Here is a 17611-nt window from a genome sequence, read left to right as displayed (position 1 = left end):
AGATATCTACTCGTGTACATTCTATCTGTTGCAATAACAAGGCGATGATGGATTCGTTGCTACATGTATTTATTTCATAAAAAAATCATCATCTCCCATTAGGGTGTGTACTGCAAATGGATTTAAGCTGAGGAACAAATTTTGCAAGCCATTGTTGGGTATATCCTATCCTTTTCTTCATCGCACCTCAAATTCTTACTTGTAAAATGAGGGACTCGGGATCGTGTCCCAGCTGAAACACCCCACCTGCCGCCGGTGGGTCCAGGAGGCGCCGCGGTGGAGTCAGGGAGGAGAGGGGCCCACCTCATGCTGCACAGCCATCTGCAGGGCTGGGCTCCCTGCTGGGGGGCAGGGGGCAGGAATCGACCCCGGTTAGGGGAAGTCCCTCATTACCGCTCCCCGTGCCTGGTGCTCTCCAGCTGTAGGACCTACTAGCTGGTTGCTGCAGTTTGACTCCTGAAAGCAGCAGCAGCTGAAGGCTGATTAAGCCGGGAGGCAGCTTATTACTCCTCACAGACACCTGGAAGAATCTGCACAGGCCATGGCTGCTCCCCCCCTCCTTCGGTGACCCAGGGAACAGGCTGCTGGGGTGGTAGGGTGGCTGGAAGGGGGATGTCAGGATCAAGTCACCTGTGACACTGACAGCCCACCCATGACTCTCTGAGCCTAGAATAAGTGGGGCTCAAACTGCTGTTTGGTTTTGTTAAAACACTCCCCATCCCTGGAGCTTCTGATTCAGTGGAGATGTTTATATTTGTGGTGGTGGGAGTTTTGCATTTCTAAATTCCCAAGTGATGCTGTCGGTCCAGGAACCACACTTTGAGAACCAGTGACATAGGAAAAAAAAAAAAAATCTCTTCAGGTCCTTTATTTCCCTAGCCCAGCATCTTCAAACTCCTCAAAAATACTCCTAAACAGCTGTAAAAATAAACAATCTCAACTTGTACAACTGGTAGAGCAGTAAGTCAGAAGTGTTCCTGGGTACCATAAATAGTTATTTATTTGATTTCAAGCCAAGAAATAATTTCTCCTGAATTTTGAAAGTAAAATATTCAGTTTAGAAGCCTTTGAAATTCAGAAAAGTATAAAAATAAAAATACAATTAGATGGAAATGCATCACATAGAGATAACAGCTGTGAACATGCTAGCCTCCTTTCATTTTTGCCCAGTGAAGGTGTGTATGTAGGTCTTTGCACTGGTCTGATGCAGGTTTCCTAAATTGGAATCCTTGGGATGTTAAGTAGTGGTATGAGCAACTTAACAAAAACTAGCCTTAGCCCAATAAAACCCGAAACGACAACAACAACATAAAACGTGTGTGGTGGAGGCTGATCCAAGGTCACATCTTTGGAAAATGCTCATAGTGACCAAAATTAAAAACTTGAACAGTTTTCAACTGGAGAATTTATGCTCATGGACACTCAGTATACTAAAGGCACTGGGGTAAGGCTGTCTCCCAAGTAGGATTCATAATGGAATTCCTCCTCTTCTCCAAATGTCCCCCACCCACCAACCAAACTTTAAAAAAAATTTTTTTTTTTTTTTTAAGATTTTATTTATTTGTGAGAGAGAGAATGAGAGACAGCATGAGAGGGAGGAGGGTCAGAGGGAGAAGCAGACTCCCCGCTGAGCAGGGAGCCCGATGTGGGACTCGATCCCGGGACTCCAGGATCATGACCTGAGCCGAATGCAGTCGCTTAACCAACTGAGCCACCCAGGCGCCCGCAACCAAACTCTTTAAGGGATCAAAGTTCTTAGCCTTCCTAAAAGAAAGCCTGGAGGATTGTCAGAAATTCACCCTGGCTATAAATCTCATATCACATCCTTTGAATCTCATATCACATCATTCTCTATCATTGGTCATCTTGGGTTTCCCAAAAAGAGCTGCCTTATTTTGTTGAAAATTCGATAAACAAGAAATGGTCACTTCACCCCTTTTATCACTCTCTAGACCATCAAGAGTTAGGATTCATCACCCATCCTTTCTATGGCCCATGACTTGAACTCGAGATAAGCTCTCTTCTTCTTCTTAAATGGACACTAATTCCATCATGAGGGTCCTACCTCATGACCTTATCTAAACCTAATTATCTCCCAGAGGCTGTACCTAAAATACCATTGCATTGAGGTTTATAGCTTCCACATATGAATCTGGAAGGACACAAACATTTAGCCCAGAACAGTATCTTTATTTGTGAGCAGTTCAACTGACCTCACTGAGACTGTTCACGTTTCTAAAAGAGGGATGGGGTTTCCGTGTGTTCCACAATCTCTGTTCTGGCCATTGTGACATAGGTATGGGCCATGAGACACGTATTGCTGCCCACCTCCCTGCTCTGGCACATTCCATTCCCTCTGCCTGGAGAGCCTCTACCTACTCTCTATTCTCCCATTTCATTTTGAGTGGCCCTTCAACACTCAATGTTATTTCCTTCTGGCAACCTGTCTCCATCAGAGCTCTTTCCACCATGTGTTCATCCATCTCCCTCTCTCCCACCTGGAGTGAGGAGCTCTCTGAGGACGGAGACCCCACGTCCCATCTCACTTTTATTCTTTAGTGCCTAGCAGTTTGCCTGGCATACTGTAGGTGCTCAATAAGTGTTTGGATCAATGAACATAACAATGTACACCACACAAAAGGAAAGAGATACAGTGGATGTATCTACTGTACAGAAAACTACCAGCAGAGAATATAAGGAAGCAATTTAAACAGCAGTAGGTTTGCCCACAAAAATTCCCACTGCAATGGCTTAATGGACCAAACCAAGAGAAAAGCCCCCTCCTGGATAACCAGCACCAAGACGGATGCTCAGAAACCAGCCAGATTTTCTGCAAGGGTCTTGTGTTGGTTTGAACATTCCACACACACAGGTTGATCCCAGTGGAGCAGCTGTGTCTGAGAGAAGCACACTCTCTACCTACAAATCATGAAGCTAAGAGTGAGCTCCAGCAACTAATGATGGTCTTAATTAACCCACAAAACTTTATGCATGGCCAGTATTCAACCAACCTTTTGATCCTGGACAGAAATCTGTTAAAGCCTGTTGAGAGAATGAAAAGACAAAATCTGATGAACGTTTTTTACCTTGGTGGTTATAGAAGTTGGCAGTTCGATGACTCTAAGAGTGATCTATTTGCCAATAGCAATATTACATTAAGTTGAGGAAACATCATTCCCTTAAATGCAAGCTGAATGAGTGCCCTGAATAATGGCTTAAAATCAGACATGTCCAGGGCCTGTTGAGGCTGGAAAGGATTGAATTAACATTTGTGCTTGAGGAGCAAGCCATTTTCTCCAAAGGAGTGCTTTCTAAGCTTTTTTGAGTCAGGAACTAGTTTGAGAATCTGGTAAAAATGACCGAGGCTCTCCTAGAATAATGCATATGTTACCTGCACAGACCACTTTATGTTTCTCAGGGGCTCATAGATTTCTGAGATTGCCTTCTGTGAATTCTAGTCATGAATCCCTGCTCCTAGGAGGCCCTGTGGTCCAGTGCGCAGGTTTCCAACTGCAAATATGAGGCATCTTAGCAGAAACATCTTAGAAACTTTTCATAATACACATTTCCCGCGTGTGATATGAGAGTGGATTTTTGCAACCTTCCAGGAAGAGAGATCTGAAGGGGTGGGGGGGATAAGACATGGACATTTTGAAAAATACCCCAGTGGTTCTCTTGTGCCCCATGCCGCACTCCATCATGAGCAGGAGTGAATAGGCCAAGAGGAAAGAGAGCAGTGGGTTTGGATCTGAGGTTTGGCCTCAGATCATGGCTTCTTTCCTTACTAGCCTTGTGACCTTGTTTAAAGAACTGCTCCTCTCTCAAGCTCTATTTCCTCATCTGTAAATGGTTGTTGAAAAGGCTGAGCTGAAGGGCATGGAGTTTACGACACAGCTTTAGTTTCCTTTTCTTTCTTTATAGGAAAACTAAAGGTATAAACTAAGAGATTCATTACAAGGGCTGCTCAAGAAGGAAATCCCAGACACTAGATGCACTGTGTTACATTTAGTGCCCGGTACAAAGCATAGTTGATGATGGGAATTCTCCATGTTCCTAAGGGTCTGAGGTGTTGGGAAAGTGTTGCATTTCTCAAAATCTGCTGTAAGGGAATATATCACTTATAAAGGCCTCAAGGAGATTTTTCACAGTGAAGGTTATAAGCGAATGAATATTGCCAGTATAGATGGGAGTATTTCACCATATGGTGGCTTTCCCTGGTTTAGCTTCCAAGGGCATTCTGAGTCATCAGAGAAACATACAAATGTGGGTGATGCTGTGAAACACCCTTTTTTTTTTTAATTGGAGTGGGAGGATGATCTAGCTGGGCAGGTGCTACAGGACTCCAAAGTCTGGCGTAACAGGGGGCATCCCACTTGCAAGCAGATCTGGAGGTGAGTCTCTTGGGCACTCAATGTCCCTGAGTCTCAATTTCCAATCTCTACCATGGGAATAATTCGTATCTCACAGATACGAAGATTCATTACATACATTGTGTAAAGCACCTACCCACCCGGTATTAGGTATCCAATGAATGGTAGTTATCTTGATGCCCGTGGTAGTGATAATACTTGTAGTGGTCAAATAAGACTCAGAGGTTTCAGTTGGGTAAAACAGTTCATGGCACATGGCGAAGCCTCAAGACCTAAAATGGAACAGAGCTGGGGTGGGACATGGTGAAACTGGACAAGCAGGAAGGGCATCCAAGTAGGAATGAAGCAGAGTCCAGGCTGGCCTCGGGCTTGCAACTTTCCTCTGCCCCAGCCCCGCTCAGCTGCAAAAGATGGCATTTCCCATCTATGGTGACCAGTTCATCTAGTTTATCTAGCACTTTCCCCAACAAACAGAAAATCCACTGTTCCTAGAAATCCCTCAGTTGCTGGGAAACTAGGATGGTTGGTTGCCCTACTCCTACTTGAATTCTCCAGCCCAGGAACACTAGGTCAATCTTGTCTAGGTGGCTGTGGGGTGATTCTTACTGCCCCCTCACTTATCACTGTGACATCAGCCTTGCACCCACCCCTTTCCTTGCTCCCACCACAATCTCTGGGCATGTCCAAAAGGGCTGCAGCTTTAGCTTGAGCTTAACACTTGGGTTCCTGCTGAGAATGTAAAGGACATGGTCTAGTTCACTGTTTATCAACAGCGTGGAGAAACATCCTGGTACACAGTAAGATGCATAGTAGTTTGTATTGAATGGAGGTCTTGCCCAGAGTTCAATATGCTTGGTTAGGGCCCTGTGGTTCTGCTTAAATCTAACTAGCTTTCCTTTCACAAAAATCAAGTCACACTACCCAGGTCATACTCTAATATGAGTGGACCATTCACAACTGCATAATCCTCATGCTATTTTTTTTTTTTTTCTGTTTCTTTGAAACTCTTTCAGGATGCTCAGTCCACATTGTTGGTGAATAGCACATAACATTAGAAATGTCATTTTCCCCTTTGAGTATTTAGAAATTCCTCTCCCTGCCCCCTGCAAGTTCAGCAAACCTTGAGTCAGAGCCCATTTCAAATCATGAGAGGAACAGTGGTCAGTGGACCAATATCATGTTTTAAGTATTCTCTACTATTGTCCCCATACATCTTTATTAATTGAGACATTCCAGTATGTCGCATGTAGGCACCCCCACTCTATCTTCTACCTTGAACCTCATATTTGTAAGGGGCACACTCATTCTTTGTTGTGCTGTGGTGGCAAACCATGATTTATTCTTTGGAATATAGGGTCACTGCAGCCCTATTTAGTTTCAGAACTACTGAAAGAGGACAAGATGACACTCCCTTTGCTTCTGTGTCTCATTTTTAGAGGGATCTTTTACATGGATGGCTCATCCATTAAAGCACTCCCATGTTGAGAGTTGTAGGAAAAAGAGGAAATAAATTGGCCATGGTTGCTGTCCCTCTAGCCTGGAATAATGGGCAGACATGTATTTCATCAAGATCTACCAGAGGCTGTCATCATGGTGTCAAGGGACAAGGTTTTGACTCAGACACGCCTGAATTTAGCTCTTGGTCATATACAATTGATTAGAGCTGTGATTTTATTATTGTTGTTTTATTATTGTCATCGTCATCACAGCTGGTGCAACTCAAAGGGGGACTATCACTAAATTAGCCAAGACAACTCTTCACTGAACAATGGAGGGCATTTCGTATCCTTGCCCTCCGCCCTAAAGGCCAGTTGTGTCTCCCAGTCATAGTGGTGATCCAAGCGCTCTGCATACATTTCCAAATGCTCTCTTGATGGGTACTATCCCCACTTGAAAACCCCTTGAGGTAATTCAGAGAGGAAAGATATGGAAGGTAGAGATGAGATAGAAACTTGAGAATTCTGTACACTGGGAGTTCTGAGCTGGTTAAGAGGAGATCTTGCTCATCCTCTTTCATGTAAAAATACACTCACACTGATGTTTCGAACAACCTCACAGCTCATCGGTTCGTGTCTAAGCTCTTAAAGATTCAATCTGTTTTACTCACTCTCCCCTGGGACCAAAGTTGCCTTCCTCTTTTTGTAAACTTCCTCTTTTGGCTCAAAATATTCTTCTCTACCTGAAATGTGCTTTCTGCCCTTCCCAACTCAACTCCTCATTCAAGGTTTAGTGCACAAGTCCTCTCTCCAGGGATCCTTTCATTGTGCACTCATCACATAGTTTCTTTTCTGTATATTTGTCATCTCCCTTTCCAGACTGTAAAGTATTTGTGGATCGAGACTGTAGTACCTGCTCGGGCCCCTTTTCAGCACTGAGCCTGGAGTGATGTTTGCTTCTGATCTTTAGGCACTTTTGCTGGTTTTCTAGACAGACCCACTCCCTGGTGTGGGTGTGTCTTGCCTTTCCACATAGCTTTGTTGAGATTTCTGACACATATCAGATCCCGAGAAAAGGTACTTGTTTTAACACAGCTGCTGGGCAGAGGTCATCGCTTTAGATGAGGTTTCTTTTCTTTCTTTTTTAATGAACTTAATCATTTTTAATATCTTTTCCAGAACAGAATACATTAAATGACCCTGACTTGGCTGAAAGCCTTCTCTAGAGTGCTTTGGGAGGATTAGAGGAAGTTCTTTTACAGCCTCTTAGCCTGACTTGATGCCTTTTCCTTTCTCTGGGTTATCAGAGAGTGAGATTTGATCCTAATTAACAAAAGGGGAGCCATGAGCCTTGCAGTTTCTGTTCTGGGAGATAGGCAATGGCTGGCCTCTTTGGAGGAGTGAGGTTGGTGTTTCTAGTGATTTCTGCTTGTGTCTGAATGTGGGGGCTGATACAGATGTGGCTAAGGCAGCTTTGGGAAAGCAGAGCAGACCCCAGAGAAAGGGAGGAAGCATGAGGGGCAGGCGAGAGAGCAGCTCTTTCCAAAAGAGAGTCAACTCTGGCAGCGGAGACCGTCTCCAGCATGGACAGAGTCAGGATTCATGCTGGGCAGTACAAATGAAAACCCAGTGACGATATTTTTTATTGCACAAAGATCATAAAGGAACGAGAAGTGTGACAAATGAATCAGCAGTGTAATGAGAATGGAAAATAGTATAAAATAAGTTGTTCTCCACGTGGTATTCAAATTCCTGGCTTGTTATCTTCTGGGACCAGGAGGAATTGGTTTCCATTTGGAGAAGGTCACGCAGTAAAAAGAAACCGTTTCAGACGGTCTCCACTGGATTCTACAGAGATACCCTTTGGCTCATAGTTGTTCTCTTGTTAGTTCTGGGCTGGACTTGTGATTTAATCTCCCCTCTTAGAACAAGGAACAAGCAGGGGACATACTCTTGCTCGCTCGCTCTCTCTCTTTTGTCTATGGCACCTAATTACGTGCTGGCCATGCAGTAGCTTGAGAACTTTAGAGGAGGAAGCATCCATCAGAGACACACCTCTTAATATCAGAATTAATTCACTGAGAGGCTGAGGATGACTGAGACTTCCTTGGAGTTGGGTGATTGGTAAATTCTTTTAACCAGGCTATGCAGACTCAGAAACAGGCAAACCCCTGTAATCCTATCCTTGGTCTCAGACAGGGATGGTATGCCATTCAGAGACCTCAGAGAAGTAAGAAGAGGGAGTATTTATGCAGATATCACAGGCAACTGTATTCTCAAGGTTTGCCAGTTGCATTCCTGGTACAAATCCGCATCTTTCTCAGAACATGGCATTAAAATATTCTGCTCAGCTGCTCTGTGCTGCAGAAATACAATAAATAGCAGCACTATTTTTAAAGGATCATTGGGCTTCATTAAGTAAAGAGAGGCTTCTCTTTAACATGGTTTTGAGGATTCACTGTCTAAACAGCGGGCTGGAGTGTTGACATTCTGGCACAAGTTTTTCAAGTGTGTATTAATAGGCTTGGCTATTTCTGGTGCTGCCATTCCCTTCCTGGGCCTTCTTCAGCCAGTTATTTCAATCTCTGGTCCTCACTTTCTCATCTGTATGCACAATGGGGCAAAAAACTGTTCCACTGTTTATCGTGAGGATGAAACGCAGTGCGAGAGCTACATAGCCATAGCAGTGTGCCCATGGCGGTTCCGCGCGTTCACGGACGCACGCTGCCGGCAGAGGATACGTTGGATGGATGTGGTCATCTGAATCTCTCTTGGTTTCTCTACATCCTTAGGATCTAACAAGAGGTTTAATAATTGAAAATCAGTCAGGCTGAGGGTAAAGCACTTCGGTTCGCTTTCACCCACACCCCATCCCCACTGTACAACTCTTACCAAAGATTAGAAAGTAGGCAGAATTATCTTTGCACTGAGAGGAGGAACAGGGCCTGGGTCAATGGACAGTTCTTACAATCAGACATCCTGATTCAAATTCCAGATCTGCTGCTTGCTGGCAAGTAACTTATTTGCTTGAAGCCTTGTGTCTGCCATTTGTAAGGAGGGACAATAAAACCCGTTTTAGAAAGCTCTTGTGAGACCCAATAAAATAATGCCTATACTCTGCCTTGCAGTGATGGGCAGGTAAGTGGATGCACACATGGGAGGGGCTCGCTCAGCGGGAACGGATGTGGTTGAGATGGGGGTGGTCTCAGGTCACCAGCCTATCTTTCAGTCCTTTGCTTCTCTTCCAGGTGCCCCCTCCCTGCACCCCAAACCCCAAGATTGCCTTCTTACACATCTGTCATCCAAAATCTCTCAGGAGGACTGTGGATATGTCCCTTGTTGTCCTTAGTGGGTTGGACTGGGTGTTCTCCCTCTTCTCAGGTGGGCATGCCTTGTATCTGTTTTGGCTTTGTGGGATCAAAGACTTTGTTCTTTGTAAGAGGAGTTTTAAACTGCTGGAGTCCTTCAATTTTTATAAGTGGAATATATAGAAAAGTGCATATAATGTCAGGGTATATAGCCTGTTGCATTTTTGCAAAATTAACAAATCCATGTCATTAGCATCCAGATTACCAAACAGCTCATTATCTGCACCCTAGAAACCTCCTTCCCCATTGCCCCTTCCACTCACCCTCTATCTCCCACTAGGGTAACCTCTGTAGGCTACTCTTGCCTGCCTGTGTTCTCTACAGAAGTGGGATCCTGCAGCGGGTACGCTCTGTCTGGCTTCTTTCACTTGATATTACGTTTGTGAGACCCATCATTCTATTGTGTGTCATTGTAGATTGTTTATTCTCATTGGTATATAATATTCCATTGAATACGTGAATATACCGCAAATTACCTGTCCTTTCTACTGTGGATGGACATTTAGGTTGTTTACCATCCAGTAGTCCTTTTTGATAGTCATGGAGCCGCTGCTCTAAGAGCCACCTGCTCACCTCCCCAGAAGCTCAGGGCAGCCAGTAGGTGGGACTTCAGGGTGATTGCAGCAGTGAGACTTCTTGCATGAGCTATAATTTAGGACTACAGGTGCCCCCAGTAACAACCCTGTAAGGGTAATTGTACGCATGATCAAACTGTGGCTGAGAAAGTTTTGATATTTGCCCAAGGCGGCAGATCTAACAAATGCCAAAGCTGAGATTCTAATCCTGCTTTTTAGCTTCTCTAAAGACTCTGCTCCTTTCACAAAATCACACCACCTCCTTGTAAGATTTGAAGAAAAGCTCATATTAACTGGAAGTTAAGGGAAAATCATTTTATTCCGAAATGTTTATAAAAGTCTTGGCCAGACCACTGTACTTCTGGCCTGGGCACCATCTCCTCCCCTTTAAGAATAAAACAGTAGAACTCATTGTCCATGGAGAGTACACGGCACTGGGTGAGCCTTAACCAGACTCTAAGGTTAGAATCTCTATTCCTCCGCTCGTTAGCTGTGTGACCTTGGGCAAGTTACTTGCCCTTTCTGTGCATCAGCTTACTCACCTATAAAATGAGAGTAATAAAAGTTGCTACCTCATAAAATTGCTGTGAGGATTAACTGGAAAATGAATGTGAAGCACTTTGCAAGGTGCCGGGCACCGAGTTGATATTTCGTGGGCACTTACTGTTATAATAAAATTCCAGCACTCTGGCAGGTCTGACATTCTAAGAGCCGGGTACTGTCATTTCACCCAGCACTTTGAATCAAAGATCTTCACCAGCTCCTAAATAAACATTACATGGCTGCTACCACCGCTTCTCTTTTTGGAGATGTCTATTAAAATTATGATTCAATTGTCAGAAACAAAATATTCTTAAGATGTCTTCAACCATACCCTCAAATTATGTGACAGTGTCTGGCTTTAATACCCATCTAGATAGTTATACTGTTGACAGGTTTCGGGAGCGGCGTTTGCTCTTCCATTCCTCTCATTAACTTATGTAGCAACATCATAACTCTCTGGAAGGATTAAAAAAAAAAGGATGCTGGCATATTCCATCTGAATTCATTTCATAGACCGTCTGTGTCAGAGCATTTGCATATGAATGAGATGCCCTGCCGCTCATTAACATGGGAGCATTGCAGTGACACATTTTAGAGCCCAGGTTCAAGAGTTTGAGGCAAGAGAGGGAAGAAAGGTTGGAGACTCAGTCCATTTGCGATTTTACTGTGGAGCCTGCAGTCGAACCTCCATCCCAGTCAGGCTAGGGGCTGACCCGCCGTTCCCTCTCCCACCTTGAGGACCACAAGCCCATCGTCCCACGCGTCCTCCCCGTGTACCGATGTTCCGGCCACACTGCCGCGGTTGTCATTAGTACCTGCAGGTCTTTGTATAGATAAGCCACCCTCCCTGCCTCGCTGCTGGGCAAGTCTCAGCCGGTCCGCGGAATGTCATTGTTTTTCTGAACACTTGCCAAGGCAGCCAGGCAAACTGAGCCACTTCCTCTCTGGGCCCGAGCACCACAGGCTCGTGCCTGGAATGGCCGGTGTCCCTCATTGCATGTCTCTTTTCTGCTGGACTCTGAGGTTTGAGAAGGGACAGAGTGAACTACCTCCTTCATTCTTCCAGCCCCAGTGATCAGTAGAGAGTAGTAGGCACTCAAAAATGTTCCCTGTATGGATGAATGTAGAAAACCAGAGTAAGACATGGTGAGGCATGTTCCGAGCTTCTCCCGCCAAGGGACCTGAGTGTTTAAATGGTTACTAAATGTCAGTAACAGACGGCCAGTAACTTTTCACTGGAAAATGTCAGCTCCTGTCGACAAGACTCAGGCTCAGGGCAGGCCCTGGGGGTGCCATCCGAACTGTGTCTTCTCAAGTCACAAGCTGTGGAAAGGGGCTGTGCATGTCCCCACAGCCACCTGGCCACCCATGGCTTGTTAGGTGATCTCCTTGTGGAACATAGAGGCTTGGTGGCAATTAGGGCCAGCCCTGATCTGTGGCTCCTGTTAATGTCTCTTGAATCAGAAAGACATGGGTGTTGCCAGGAGGGAGGCACACCAGATGGGATGACAGTCAGCACTACCAGGCTCCCAGGGGCCTATCATGACCTTGCAGTGACCCTGCACCTACATCACTGCATTGGCCTGAGGTGGTTAAAGGCTCTGAAGTCGGACTTCGTAGGTTCCACCCCTCACTTGCCTTCCCAACAGCTCTGTGACCCTGTGCAAGTTCCAAGAGGCCTGAATTTGCATCCTGAATCTTTCCTAAAGTGCCCACCAGTCCTGTGCCTGAAGTACCTCCCTCTGCTCAGCTGAGAAACCTGCTCACTCTACAGAGACTTAAACACTTATTGTGTGCCAGGTCCTCTCGTCTGCCCCGGGTCAAAAGCCTGAGCAAAAACAGACAAAAAGTCCCTGTACATATGGAGTTCACCTTCTGGTAATGGAGAGAGATGGATAATACTCAAGACAGCTAAGTGAATTAAATATTATGTTAGAAGCGATACATGTTATAAGGAAAAGTGAAACCTGGTAAAGGGAGTGATGCTGTCCTCCTGGTGAGATCTTTATGGGTTTCATGAGAATTGGTTACTGCCTGGTCCTGGGGCTGCCCATAGTAAATGCTCAGTGAGTGGCCTCCATGATGGTAGAGAGCAAGGGGAAGAGCGGAGAGGCTAATGAGAGCTTCTCCTTGACCTCTTCTAGAATGGCCAGCCCCAGCACTTCCTCTTTTCCTGCTGCATGATGTGGAAGGATCCAGGCTGCTGGATGTGCTGGTTCCAATATTCTGTACTTGGACCTTTGCCATCCCACCCCATTCCAGCTACTCACCATGACACTGAAGGTCTGGAATTCCTTACCCACGGCCTGACCTGAAAATTTACACTCACGGTAGACATTTGTCTCTTTTGGCTTCCCAGCATCTGAATATCCATTCAGTTGTGCTTCTGAAGGGAAATGAACAGATTGATACTTAGTCTATGAGTTTTGAGCCTGAAACGTGGGAGTCTGACCCAGAGAGATGGACCTCCCCCTCCAGATGCTGGCAAAACCTGCTTGTCCCAAACCCCAGAGCTGAGAACCTAAAACAGCACTTGGGCGGATTCACCAGGGAAAGGACCCCTGAGGCTGGTTGGAGACACCTTGACCTGACCACGTACTTTCTTGGAAACACCACGGGAAACACCGTTATTTTACTGGCATCTGAAAGTGTCATTGGGGCCCGTAGCGGCTTTGCACTTACAGTTCTCACTCGGACTGGGGTGCGCATTGACTCTCCTGTTCCAGCCTTGACACGCAGCCCCTCCTTCCATCCTCTGAGCACTGGGCGGCCAGGGTCTGCCTTTCATGCCTTGCTCAGGATCATGGAGACTGGAAGCCCAGCTGGCAACCTTGTGGGGGGCGCCTTGCTCCCCACAGATGCTTCCTCTGTAGGACATCAGAGGTATCTGGTCATTGGTTTGATTTTTCTGAGACCACACGGAAGTCTGAACTGGCTCACAGAGAGTTTGCGACACTCAGCTCACAGACAGAAAGTGCTTGCAGCTAAACTCAAGCCAATGATCTTCCATTTTGATGCTTCCTCTGAGCAGAGTCGTCAGGCAGTCAGGCCTGATGCATCTACTATGAATGTTCCCAAGATGAGGAATGTCACCACATTGCTTTACTTTTATTTTTTCCTGTTTCAAATAGAAACAGAAATTTGGGAATTTATTTGTTCTGCCTTTGTGAGCTGGTTGTTCCTTCTTGAGGTCGTCTTTGGAGAATCCCTCAGAAATCCCATCGGCCTCCGCTCTTGTCTGCAGAACCGATGAGGTCCATTTCTTAGCCAGGGTGTTGCCATGTAAGGAGAGTTCCCTGGCAGTGCAGGCTGGAACGTAAACGTCAGCAACCTGGATGTGGCCAAGTTGAAGAGCAATGCCGCCATGTGCCCCAGACACGGCGGTGGGGGTGGATGTGAATCATGGGTGTGCACGTCCTTGGCGTTCATGGTTCTGCCCTCGGAACTTCAGGCAGGAAGGCGTTTACTTGGCTCATTGAGGTTAAAATCATTTGTTCCCCAGCTACCGGTGGCAGACAAAATCTAAGCTCATGGAAAGGACAGACGGAGTCTAGGTAGGAGAGGCAGGTGAGGCAGGACGGGTTGGCTTTTAAACTAACACTTATTACAGAGGTCTATATGAGGTTGTGTATGGGTTCTATTATTTCCAACAACTCAGTGAGGAGCAGTCTATTTACCTCATTCTACAGGGAGGAGAGAGAGGCTAATGGAATTGAAGTAACTTACCCATGGTCACCCAGCTACTAAGCAGATTTGCAGAACCCAGAGTCCGCCTTAGCAACCCCCTCTCTCACTTCTCTGCCACCACGCACGCCCGTCTGCTTGGCACATTATCAGTCTATCTGGGATTTACATGCAGGGTTTTAGAGCAGGACACGCTGGTGTCCACCTTGACCAAACTATCCCAGGGCACACAGCAAGAGAACAGAGGCCCAACCTGGGCAATGACCATGCACCCCGCTCGGTGGCTTATGGGGTCTCCAGATCCTTAGGAAGAAGCAACCAGAAACTGAGATCAGAGACCCTAGCAGTCCCCATATGCTTTACTGTGTATCAACCCAGGAATAAGTTGTACAGAGCGGCAGCTCTCAAAGGATGCTCCCTGAACCGCAGCATCTGGGACTTGTTAGAAATGCAAATCCTCATGCCCTACCCAGACCTACTGAATCAGAAACTCTAAGCCTGGGGCCCAGCGATCTATGTTTTAACAAGCCCTAGAGGAGGTTCTGATTCACACTAAACAGCTCTTCTGGAGTTTGTGTTCTGTCTTTCTCAGCAGTCCTTTGCCATTGTATGCTCAGACTGAGCCTAACCAGCCCTTTCAGTGCAGTGTAGGAGAGGGCGGACCAGGTGGAGCCTGCCTGACTCTCGGAGGGCAGAGAGCCCGGTGAGCAACCCCCAGGGAGGGTATGCTTCCTGGAGGAGCCACACTTTCGCCTGGGAGTGCTCTGTGCTGCAAGAGGCAAGTCCAGAGTGCTCTTGGTTCCTGGCTCCCAGCTCCTGGCTCCTCCCCCACCCGGAAGCCTTCTGATTTAGGAAAACTAGTCCAGACCTGGACGCATGTGATTCAGATCATTAGCACCTTGTAGTTGGGATCCTTGCCTTGTAAATCTCTTTGTTCTCTCAAAGTTCAGGGGAAGGGAGGGGCAGGAAGCCTGGAGGAGTTCTCCTTTCAGCCTGTTCTGCTCCAAGCAGAACAAAGCGAGCATGTGGGGAAGGCGCTTTGATCCCAGACAATGAGAGCCTCTGGATTAAGTGTTTGGAGAGACCAGACAGCTTTGGCACAAAACAGATCAGTTACTTTTCTTTTTTTTCTTTTTTCTCCAATTTTTTTTTTTTAAAGACCTAATTCATGTACTGGAAACAAAAAAAGTAAAATGTTTTGAAGGATGGTATTTCCGTAGCATTGTAAGTCTCAGGCATAACCTGAAACATCTGTGTCCTGGGTGCCCAGCACAGGCTTGGTCACTCTACCCCTGCGTTGGCTGCCCCCCCCCCCCCATGTGTTGGGGTCACATGGTCTTCCAAGGCATATGCTCTGCCCTAAAGCCAATAAGTGGCAGCCGGGTCTGGGGGAAACTTTAGAAGATTTGCTCATGTGTTTGACACAGTTGCTAGATGTAGGGAACGCTGAGTTTAAAAGTAAATGTGGTAAACATTCCTGCACAGAGCACCTCCTCTGTACCAAGCACCGAGGATGTTACACACACCAACTCACTGAACCTCCGCCACCACCTCTGGGGCCATGGTTTAATTATGAGAGCCATGGCAATTTTATTAATACTTACGAGCTGGGTATTAGGGTTATCCCCATCTTTCAGATGAGGAAAACTGAGGCACATAGAGGCTGGTTGCTCACTGGAGTTCACACAACTAAAGAAGTGGCAGAACCAGGATGTAAACCCGGGCGGTCTGGCTCCAGGGTCTGTGCTCCTCACTGTGAGATAAGGTCCTTGTGCACAGTGAGTTCCGGTCCATCAGAGGAAAGCATGTGATGGTGCAGGGAAAACCCAGCACGTTCTGTCCTCACCACTGCTGTTGTGACTCACACAGATCAACGCAGCATTGTGGGACCAGGGCTGAATGGATGGGCAGAGGGTGGTAGACCGAAGGGAGCCTGGAGCTCAGAGTGGCCAGGGGGCTGGGGAGAGGGTGGCCTTTATTTACAGAAGAGGCAGTATTTGAGCTGAATGTCTAGAACCACATCAGGTAGAGAAAGGAGAAAGGCATGTCAGATGAGGGAAACACCATGTGCATAGGCTCAGAATTAGCTTGAAGAGATGCTTTTGCTTTCGAGGGTTTTAGCTCATGCCTCTCTGTACCCCCCTGACTTTATAGAAACCCCAAAGTTTCTGCTGTTTCAGGAATGGTGTTAGAAATGATCTGTGTTGGGAGGGACCTCATATGCATCGGGTTAATGAGTAAGCTTACACCCAGACAGCAGAGGCCCATTACTGGGGTTTGACCATTTTTTGTCATTCATGGCCTCCACATAACTTTAACTCCGGAAAGCCTGAACTTGTAAATATATCCCTTGTCCAGCCATAGCCCTCGTCTTGTACCCTCTTAACTTGTGCTGATTACCCCTCCAAACTCTCCCATCTCTGATGCCCAGGTCTCACTTATACTCAAAGCCTGGCTCTGATGTCACTTCCTCCAGGAAGCATTCCATGCTTCGCCTAACCCTTCCTCCTTTCAATTTCCTTGTAGCCATGATGGATTCCTAATCTCCCTCATTAGGGGGCAAGCTCTTGTAGCTGAGATCCCTGTTTATTTTTTTATTTTTATTTTTTAAAGATTTTATTTATTTATTTGACAGAGAGAGACACAATGAGAGAGGGAACACAAGCAGGGGGAGTGGGAGAGGGAGAAGCAGGCTTCCCGCTGAGGAGGGAGCCTGACGTGGGGCTCGATCCCAGGACTCTGGGATCATGACCCTGAGCTGAAGGCAGACACTTAACGACTGAGTCACCCAGGTGCCCCTAAGATCCCTGTTTAATTCCAAGTCCCCAGCACCGATATAATAACGACCATATTTGGAGTTACTTATTTGGGCCCCGTTCTGACTTTTTTGTTGATCGGGCAGTTGGGTTCAGGAAAATTAAGCCCTGGGAAGAAACCCCCTTGGGGAGCTCACAGAAACTTTAACTCATAGGCAGGAGGGGTCCCACATCCTGGGGCATCAGAGACACCATTTCCGGTTTCTCTGCCTCAGGTGTAACGGATAGAGAAAGGATCTCTACTTCTTCTCTCCTGTTGACAGTTAAGTACTGTTTGGATTAGTACATTCCTCTGTATCAGATGAAGCAAGACTTGGGATAGGGTCCTAAGACAACTAAAAAGGGCCTAGATTCAGCTGTATTCTTGAAATCCGAAGGCCTGATGTGCCTATGACTTTTTTCCTCTTGGTGCCAGATCAGCTCTGCTTATCGACTGCTATTTTAATGAAACCTCCTGGTACCAGCTCAGGAAGGATATTTTTATTAGATACGACTGGGCGGATTCTCATGTTGAAAGCATTTGGTGTAAAACATGAACGCATCCAGTCCTCAGATATCTTTCCAAATAATTCCTTTGAAATCGGAAAATAACCAAAGAACTTGAGATAAGAAGATGAAAAAAGGAATTAAAAAGCAAGGATGACATGCTTGTCTTCCCCCCACAATCCTGCATGGGTGGGGCTCTGGGCGTTTGCAAATCCATGCCAGCAGAGCAGATGGGACCAAGCCTGGACCATCCAGGCAGCTGGCTCTGCCCCAGGGGGGGCTTGGTCAGAGGGCCAGAGTCCTGGTCTTCTGTCTTTCCTTCCCCTCTAACTC

This window comes from Phoca vitulina, unplaced genomic scaffold (assembly GCF_004348235.1).
Source record: "Phoca vitulina isolate PV1807 unplaced genomic scaffold, GSC_HSeal_1.0 scaffold30, whole genome shotgun sequence".
Classification (NCBI taxonomy): domain Eukaryota; kingdom Metazoa; phylum Chordata; class Mammalia; order Carnivora; family Phocidae; genus Phoca; species Phoca vitulina.
This window is presented reverse-complemented; position numbering follows the sequence as displayed.